The sequence below is a fragment of the Topomyia yanbarensis genome, chromosome 2, assembly GCF_030247195.1.
Source record: "Topomyia yanbarensis strain Yona2022 chromosome 2, ASM3024719v1, whole genome shotgun sequence".
Taxonomy (NCBI): domain Eukaryota; kingdom Metazoa; phylum Arthropoda; class Insecta; order Diptera; family Culicidae; genus Topomyia; species Topomyia yanbarensis.
Window position 1 is genome coordinate 34,828,443 of NC_080671.1, and position 10,009 is coordinate 34,838,451.

A 10,009-nucleotide genomic window follows, 5' to 3' on the forward strand; every position below is an offset into this window, starting at 1 on the left:
GTCTTTGTTCCTTTCGCGTACACACTATTTGAAATAAATGAGTCTCCACAAATTGTTACCTCTCGCCGACCGTTGGTACCCGGCCATTAGGCTGAAGATCATAGACGAACGCGATAGCTGCAATGTTCGCCCTTTGTCCGCACTGAGTACCTTTAACTGACGCCAGAGGGGTGACTCCTCCCCAGTAGCAATTTTAGTTCCGGCAACTACTTCACAACCAGCCTGTGATAAAAAATGTATGGATTTTTTTTGTTTCCAACTGGTTGTGAAGTAGTTACGCAACAAAAATTGCTACTTGCGCTTCATCTGGACCCTAGATATCGGCCCATTAACACATGGATCGGGATAAATGGTTTTATTTCCCATAATCGTAATGACTTTGGTTGGGATTGAACCCAGAAGAAACGGTTTACTTAGGCTAGCTGCTCAAAATGGACAGCCCATGCGCGGGTATCCTTCCCAAGCAGCATTTTATAGCACACTACAGGTACAATCTAAGTTTTAAGGAAGGCTCAAGTGCATCATATAACCGTAATTGTTACAAGGGTTTACATTCGGATCATTCGAACATTGTCATCTATATATTGCCAAAAGGGCATGAGGTGTTAGAAGGATGCTGCAGACCTACCCGATGCATGACGTGGTTTTCTCCCTGTGTAGCGCCATTTGCGTCGTCCACCGTCGTTCGGGTTCAGCAAGGACGTGCTGCGCCTTCACCGCGACAGTTTGTTGCACTTAATGCCGTGCGCTGCCTTCGCGTGGACGAGTGTTCCTCCCCGTCACCTCTCGACCTGCTTTGGCCAACCCCCGCTTGTCGAGCAACAAGATCGCACTTTCGCTGCTTGGACATTGTCAAGTTCACATAGCGCAATTTCAACCGGGACCTGGGTGGCATTCCGCATCTTGATTCGAGTGACTCGATTGGAAACGTTTTGAAGTCGTTTCGACTAAATTGCGGCATTACGTATCGCATTCGACCAAGCGTTCGAGCTTGTTAGATTGCGGTACTAGATTTCGACTGTCTGTTCGAGTGCAAACTGTCAAATAAGAGTATACACTGAGAAAAAATATTTTGAAGTCTCCCTGTCAAAAAAATGCGGACGAACATGGTCAGTTTGACGTTTGATTCAACTCGCCTGTGCTAATTGCCCCTCGGAACAAATGCAATTTGCGAATGCGATTCAAAAGCAATTTCAATACTTAGACAAATTTTCTGGCGGCTGAAATGGAATTGGTTGTTTTTCGCGTCTTTTAAACATGGCGGTTCATGTTTGGTTTAAGCTTAAAATTGTTTTTTGAACAATTGGTGTGTTTTTACTTATACTTTGTTTGTCTAGTGCACTTCATTTAGCCAAAGAATGTGGGAAATTGTGGAATCGTGTGTATGTATAGTAGAACAAGATCTCTGACCTAAAGTCTTAATGAACGTCAGATTGTGATAAGTTTTGAAATGCAATACCAATTTCACCATTGATTCTTCCTATAATTTGGTGGTGATTACCTAGTATACTGGTAAGTATATGTGAGTAGATAATGAATCCGAAAAAAAGCATTATTTTTAATTTTCATATTAGGCAACTAAGAGCGATTAAATGGCGCGTTCCTTGGGCAATTTGGGGGCGATTTAAGGGCGGGTTGGGCGGCAAAAAAATGACGGCGGCAAATCGCCCAAATGTTGCATTTGAAATAGTCCCCTAATTGCCAGCAAATCGCTGGCAAATTGAAGGGCAATTAGCGCATCCGAGTTGGCAAATAGCCCCCCGTTAGCCAGCAACTTGCCCTTTTTGACTGGGCTGCTACGAATAAGTTTCATAAAACCAACTTTGGTAAAATATAGAAATTGTTTTAATTTATTTAGCTTTTAGTTGCTTGTTATCGAAATATATATGAATAAGCTTCGCAAATATAACAATTTTGTCTAGTACACAATAGGGGTGAGCACTTTGAAATAAAATAGATGTTGTCAAACATCGATCCAAAAAGATCCGATGTAATATGGAAATACGATTTTTTTCCTTTTATGTACGAAAAATAAATTTACCCTTTCCAAAAATATTTATACTATATAAAACAAATGACAAAAGAACGAATCATTTCTTTTCATTCACGAAAAATAGTTGAGACATCGATGATAACCTTTATGTACCGTACGGGCCAATCAACGTCAGATTTACAAATAAAATTTTAGTTCATTCCAAATTTTTTTCTTGTATTCTTTAGCTAAAAATATTTGACAGGTATTTTTGTTATGGCTGAATATAATATTTATTTCAAGGTATGAGCTTTCAACTTTTGAAGTCAGAAAAATTGAACATTTTACAATGAGCTTGCCGGAAAAATGGAGAATTTCTTTTTAAAGTTAAAAATATTGTGTAAAATTTTTGCAGTGGTCCTTAAAATGTTTTGCGAGATATTACAATTTTAACATTAAAAAGGGCAATTTTACATTAAACGCCATGTTATGGGCCAGCTTTAATTAAAATATCTCGTAAAGTAATAAGGTTCTCAATATAATTATAAATGTTTTCATAGAATACAAAACTTATTAGCTCAAGCATGTTTTTTCAATATGTTTCTAACATTTACAGAATTCATAACACAAATAACAAATAAAACTATATCAGATTTTTATTGGTGCGCTCATTCCAAAACGCACTTTTTATTATTAATCAATTTGTCCGTACAACTATGTGTTTATGAATTATCAGTGGTTGAAAAATGGTCCAATTCATAAAATTCAAAAAGTCATAACTTGAAAAAAAAATCTATCGTATTTAGCCAAAACAATAAATAGATGTCATATATTTTGTGCTAAGAATGCAAAAAAATTATTGGTAGGAATAAAAATTGTGGTTGTAAATTTGACGTGGAATAACCCGTACATTAAATATGTAAAACTACTCAACTTTTCGTTCATCAAGATTCCATTTTTCAGTTCGTGAATTACACGAAACGAACTATTTACAATGCACGAAAATGCTTCGTTGCAGAAAGGGAGTAACGATTTTGTTCATCGCATGATAATTTTAATTCCACCTATGCATTTTTTTCAGTGTAAACAAAATTGCAGTTTGTTTTTTTTTTCGTTTCCGACGAGCGTCAAATTTACAGAATAAAAATAGTGATAGTGGTAAATAAATTGACCCAAAAATGTTCATAATTTGTTCACGTCACTCACCCTCACCACCTTTTTTCAATGCTTGGGCGGCATTATTTTAGTTTGATATAACTGTATTGTTGAACTTCTTACCACAAAATTCTAGTATATCTCACTGTTTAAGTTGAAGTACCGAAACATCGCAATGCCTAGCTGGTAGTGTCTCTTACTCGGACCTCAGTCGCAGGATGGAATGTATTATCTGCAGAAATCGCTTTTATCAAATCTTTTGGAAAATAATCATAGCGAGCAAACTGCCCTTTTCAATAAAAATGGCTAATTTTGCTTTAAAAATTTGGTTTTCAGGTTTTTTTCAGGAAACTGATAGCTTCCAAAGCAACAATTTTTTCAGCTATTGATGACGCAAAAATTTAAAAACTAGTTCGTTAAAATAGCCATTTATAGTAGGCAAGACAAAAATTCGTTTTCGTGTTTGCGGGGTTTGCCGTGTACTTGTTCGTTAATTATTTTGTTATAGCACACAACTAGAGATAGGGAGAACACAATCAAAATGAAGTGTTTCCAGGAATGTAGATGGTATAATTTTTAATCGGTCGATGCCTTCAAATCTGTTAGTAATTCAATTTGATTCAAAGTTCTTTGCTATACAAGATATTCTGTATTTTCATGCATTGACATATTACATATAACGATATAACACCTAATTCTGTTGGTGTATAAAACGTACATTATGGCATTGAATTCAAGGCTATATTGTGATATTGAAAAAAATTGAGGTATAGCCGGGAACAAATGCCTCAATTAGAATATAAAATTGTTTAAATCGCCACTTTGAAATCATCTATCAAATAGCGATTAGACAAGTCAAGGTGTCTTCACTTTCCTCCCTCGATTTGTTTTAACACTTTTTTATTATTGCTTGGTGTAGGATAATTTATTATCAATACTTAGTATTACTTTTTCCAAAAAAGTATGTTCCTGATGGTGAAAATATATATAACATAAAGTAACACAAAGTACGTGGGAGCTTTTCACACCTTTTGGTAATTTTATATCCTCTAGGTATTCCGATTGTTAACCAATTTAAAGAATTACTTGAAATAAAAACACAAATCATAATCTCGAGCGACAGTCGACAGCAATAAAACTATCGAGCAAATACGTTCGACTAGAGTCGCTTTCGAGTTCGATTGTTATAGTTCCATAATGCCAACACTTCTCGATAATCTAGTACTTCTTCGAGCGAACTCGAACGAAAATTTACTTCCGAGGAAGGTTCGAAATACATAATGCGAAACAAGGTCGAGTCGATAGAATTTGGATCGAATCGAGATGCGTAATGTCACCCCAGGTTTCTGTGAAGTTTGTTCTAAATTTAACAAACATTGACTTTATTTGCCTACCTGTTCATTTTACCCCCCCCCCCCTCCTGTTCATTTAATTCCCCTACTGAGTAACTTGTGTCTTTAACTACTGAGAATTCGACAGTGGAAAGTATTATTGTTATAAAAACTTTCCGATGTTCGGTTTTCCGCTAATCTAAATCACTCATCTCGACTGATTGCCCGATCAACAAAGTCGATTTTATTCCCAACTATCATTTTTGCCACATTGTTGCGAGTGCCGTAGATTTCGAGTTCGTTCAGCCACGATTCCAACTTTTGAAAAGGTTCCTTCTTTGTGACGTCATATACTAGGATTGCACCTTGAGCATCTCTGTAGTAGCTAAGTGTTAGTGTTCGGAAGCGCTCTTGCCCCGCTGTGTCCCAAATGGCATACTTTACCTTAACGTTGTCTAAATCGACTGGTTTTGAAATCTACTCCAATGGTTAACGCCTGTTCTTTGTCAAAATCATCCTTGGTGAATCTGAACATAAGGCTTAAATATAATAATTCCTTTTCGATGATATTATCACCTATAAAATGTGGCTCTATTAGATCCAAGCTGATTATATATAGCATATCGTCGCTGTTGTGCTATCTTATGACAAACGCCATTTTGGGGTAAACTGAGTTAGATATGCCACATTACTTGTCAAAAAAATCTCTACGAAGTGGCGTTTTCAGAATTTTGACATTCTGCTTGGTTACTGAGATATAGCGAGAAACGTGTTGAGAAATTTTTAATGTTTTGCTTCAAGTGACTGTGTCTGAGGATTGGCATAATCATTGTCAAAAGAAAAATACGCAAATTGTGAGAAAAATACAGTTTAAGTTTTGAACTGGAAATATAGCATATTTGGCAAACTGTAACCAAAAATAACTATTTTTTCTAGATTCCCTGACTCATTTCCTTCAAAATGCATATCACCGGTTGTTTATAGACCAAATGAAGCCAAAGATATGAATAAAAGTTAATAATTGATGATTTTGTTCTATGGAAAATTTTTCATGCACGATTATGACACGCCATACAAATTTTGTCATCAATACACGCTTATGACACGTGTGAGTACGACTTTTGTTTACATTTATAGTAAAAACTCGCAACATAGTCAACCGATCTTCGTAATATTTGCATAAGCATAAGCATAAGAGATCGCCCGTAGTTGCTACTCCGTTATTGACCAGAACCAAATTAGGTTGCAAAATCTTGATTGGAACAACATGCTTGGGAATAACATGATGAGCCACATTGTACAATCTATTCTGATCTCTGCATGCTGATCAATACCGACGCCGGCCACGTCCGAATGCAGATCTTCTGGGAAAGGAAGGAATGTTAGTCCGATACATGTTGCTACTAGAGACCGAGGAATCCTCTGCATCTCCACATGTATCACGGGAAGGGGAGAGTTGTTAGTAAGTGTGCCAATAGCGTTATCATGTAATAATTGCTCTGGGCAGCCGGCTGCCGAGAATTTGGGAAATTTATCATTTGTTGTATTAAGACGATTAGCAAAATAAGCAACTTGAACTCCGGATAGCCGGCTATAAGGAGCACTGCTTATATTTTTTAATAATATTCAATCACGCGACAATTTTTTTCGTGATTTCTATCGTGTCGGTGCTGATTTTACCCGGCGATCGTTTGAATAAAATGAGGAATCTTATACAGAAGGTTCATCAGACTCTTCCATAGGTGTCGCGGAGTTGGTGGTTTGGAAGGAAATAGGGTCTAGGATTCGCTCCAAGCAAGCGATGCGACCTGTAAAGCATAGTTTATTAGTTTGTAGTTCAGTTAGTTTTCGAGAACACGATCGTTCGAAAAATAAGATCTTGTTTAGTTTTTTATTCTTTTAAAATCTGGGTAGCCGGCTACCGAGAGTATCCTATGTTTTCTAAACAAAAGCAATTTTAACTCCACACAGCCGATCGTGGGAGTATTGCCCAGAAAAATCAATCTTATCTGCTTAATGGACCGGATCACTATTTATTGCGACATAATTTAGACTAACTTCGCTATTCCTTCTCTACGATATATTTTTTTGGTTACAAACTACCGAGTGATGACACGTTATACAGACAAAGAGTTATGATATCTCTAGATGTTATAAATCAACGAAAGTGTTTCCTATTTCTAATATCGGATGGTTTGTGAAATACACGTATACGAATGATTATATCGAACATTGAAGGGAAATACAGAGGATCGTTAACCTGATGGACGGGCTTGTTACCAATAACGGAACTTGAAATTAGATTCATTAAAACAGACGAGGCGAATTTTCAGTACGTATTGATCCGCGATCATCGATACTAGTCAAATTAAAGTCTTATTGGAGCTGATATCCGAACAACTTTTACGGCATTGCTTTCTCGGCTAGATCTGTTCGCACACTCTCATTCTGCCACTATCGGCAGAAGGCTGATAGCTCCCAGTCGTCGCCGGTCTAAGGACCAAATGTCATCAATAGACTTAGACTCGCGTGGAGGCATGAGATAGAATTGAAAGCTAACCAATGAAAATGACAGCAAAAGACTTATTCTTCGTGCTAACATAACTGAAGGTAATTGCCAACCGGTCCCCGATCCCTCTCGCCAATTGTCAATTCTCAGTCTGAAGTCATCATTCCACTCAAATAAGGTCATGTGTTTTCCCTAAGCACATTGAATGCTCTGTGGATCAGTTCCTCCGTTGGTAAAACAAACCCTAAGCAAACATAGAAATTAGTTTGCCGACCAGCAGATACGTGTTCCCTTACAGCGCCATCACATCAACGGACACCCAAAATTTACATGCGACAAAATATCTGCAATCCCGAATATAAAAGATTCAAAACCTCTACTGATTTGCAATAAAATAAGAAAGTAAAAAAAAACAGTTGAATATCCAAGGCGGCTCATTTTCAAAGATAGCACCGCCGACGAATCACTAAATAAAAATAGGTGACAAGGGACGCGGACGAAATTTAGCTGAGCTGGTTTGCCACCTATTTTTCGGGCGAAGAATTTTGGGCGACACCTGGTAGTCGCTAGACGCTGGTGAAACGCCAACTATTTGAATATGTTTGCCATATTTTTTCACTTTTCGGATCGATTTTTTTTCTCTGAAAAACCATTTTTCACTATTTTTACAATTTACACTGTGTTTCTAGACATTTTCTGTGCACTTTTATTGTCCTTGCATTGGGAATCGACGGCCCGTAATGCGAGGAAAAGATATTTTTTCATTTGCCGGAATTCGATTTTCACTAACTGTCACCACTCGCGTCTGTCGAAAATATGCCGAAAAATGCTTTTATAAGCCACTTCACTTTGTATAGTCGTTAAATTGCACCGTTATTCACACTTTTGATAACCGGGAGGCAGTAAACTGTGCCGAAAATGATGAAAATTAACCGACTCGAAGAGAGCTCTACGAGAGTCAACCGCTCGCGACGAAGATACACACACTCCTCCTCTTGGGACAGTCATCTAATTAATACAAAAACGCTTTTAATCCACCTAACAGTGTGATGAGACATTTCTTACAACTCTTATCACTCTCTTCGGATATTATATCGTTTGAGAATATTTAGAACATGATGCTTCGCGATGTTTTTGATAACACATACTCTCAACCGATCTTCGTAATATTTGAGAGATTAATGCAGAATAGATAGAAGCATTAATTGTCTTCTTTGAATTGTTTGTACCATTTATAGGTTTCAAGATATTCAATCTCAAACTTTAAAAATCGTTTTTCTCGAAATGTGCAAAATTGCGCTTGTCATAAGATAGCACAACAACGACGATATAGCACAGTTACAGAGTGTCATTTATATGCCAGTGTGGAGTTAACTAACGCGCCGCGTCAATAGTCTTCGGCGCCGACTCAAGAAGAGCCGATCGAAAGGGCCGAAAACCCGCATTTCGCAATACCCCGACCATATAATACATTCATCTTGAATGGTCTTACTCCACATATATGGCACCCCTATCCCATTTGTATCGATTTGTAAGTCAACATTTCAGCGGGCACATAAATTATGGGCCCCACTGACAGTTCAAATTGTTCTGCTTGTTTTGCTCGAAGCTCGATTTTCACTAGTCAGATACCGTACGGCATGACTCAATTTTTAGACATTTGTTAAAAAACGAATATATTGAACAGCTAATTGAAGAAATGTGTTATTTTGGACACGTCGGTGAATAACAAAAACTTTACACCATGGTGCACCAACAAATTAAACGAACTCGACTATCAAAAAATTGTGTTGAGCGAAATTGAATCTGTTTATTGTGGATCGACCCTAACGCGACGTTTTAGATGTTGGTATAGAAATCATGGCGGCGTAGCAGATACCTGTCTTACTCTCAATGATGTCCAGCAAGGCTACTTTGATCGTTGGTCTTTGAAGCACTCCAGACGACGTTTGGACGTCAACCTTCCTCACCTGACCGTCCTTCGCGGGGTAGTTTTTAGTGGTTCGACCTTGTAACCATCTGTTACGGACCGTCTCGTCTACAATGACCACTGGAGCTCTATTTTGAAACGGACGAACGTCGCTAGACCACTTGGTCCTGCAAGCTATGGTAACCTTGAATCCACCACTTCCAAAATTGGTTTAAAAGCTGTTGCATCATCTTCCAATTGACTCTCAATGGGAAGTCCTCATTCACCGATATTCTTGAAGTGGTGTTAGCGCCGCTCGAACTCATGAGAATGAAATTGTTCGGTGTTATGGCCTCGTCAGATGAATGCTCCAAGGGTATGAATGTCAGAGGATAGGAATTGACAATTATCTCCGCTTCTGCCATAAAGGTCCTCAGTTCCCCATCGTTCAGGTGATGAGCATGGTGAAGGCATTTAAACGCATCTTTGATTGAACGCACCTTTCGCTCCCACACACCGCCCATGTGTGGAGCAGAAGGTGGGTTAAAAACCCACTCAGTCTCTGCATTGGTGAACATGGACGCTAATTTTCGAGATGTCTTGATTCCGCCTGCAAGTCCACGAGCTGCCTCTCGAAAATTGTTCCCGTTATCGCTGTATCGCATTTCGCAACAATTATGGTTTCCACAGACTGTTTGGTGCTTAATGCATTCCGGATGACTCTGCGAGTAGGAAGTCAGAAAAAACACTTTCCAGACTAGTTCATTATTATATCGATTGATTGATTAGTAGAACGAGAAATTATCAGAACAATTGTACGATTCTGCCAATAATTATTGCTAAGCCTCTTAAGGGGGTCTTCTACTCTCATGGTTTCAAAAAATCGATTTTTTTTCTTTGTTTAATTTCAATCTATATGTATCTGAAAATACGCCACAGAGAAGATTTGGTGAAAATCATATTCCTTGGCATGTTTCTGGGAACCGAAAGGTACCCGTCTCCGGCCGTTTCTGTGACACTAAGCGCTGCGCACAACGATGGCGCTTGTCTGTGGAAAAACCATTGTTTAAAGTATTCGCCGGTCCATCTTTGACGGTATATGTATATGTGAGCGTCTGTGAATGGTTTCTTTT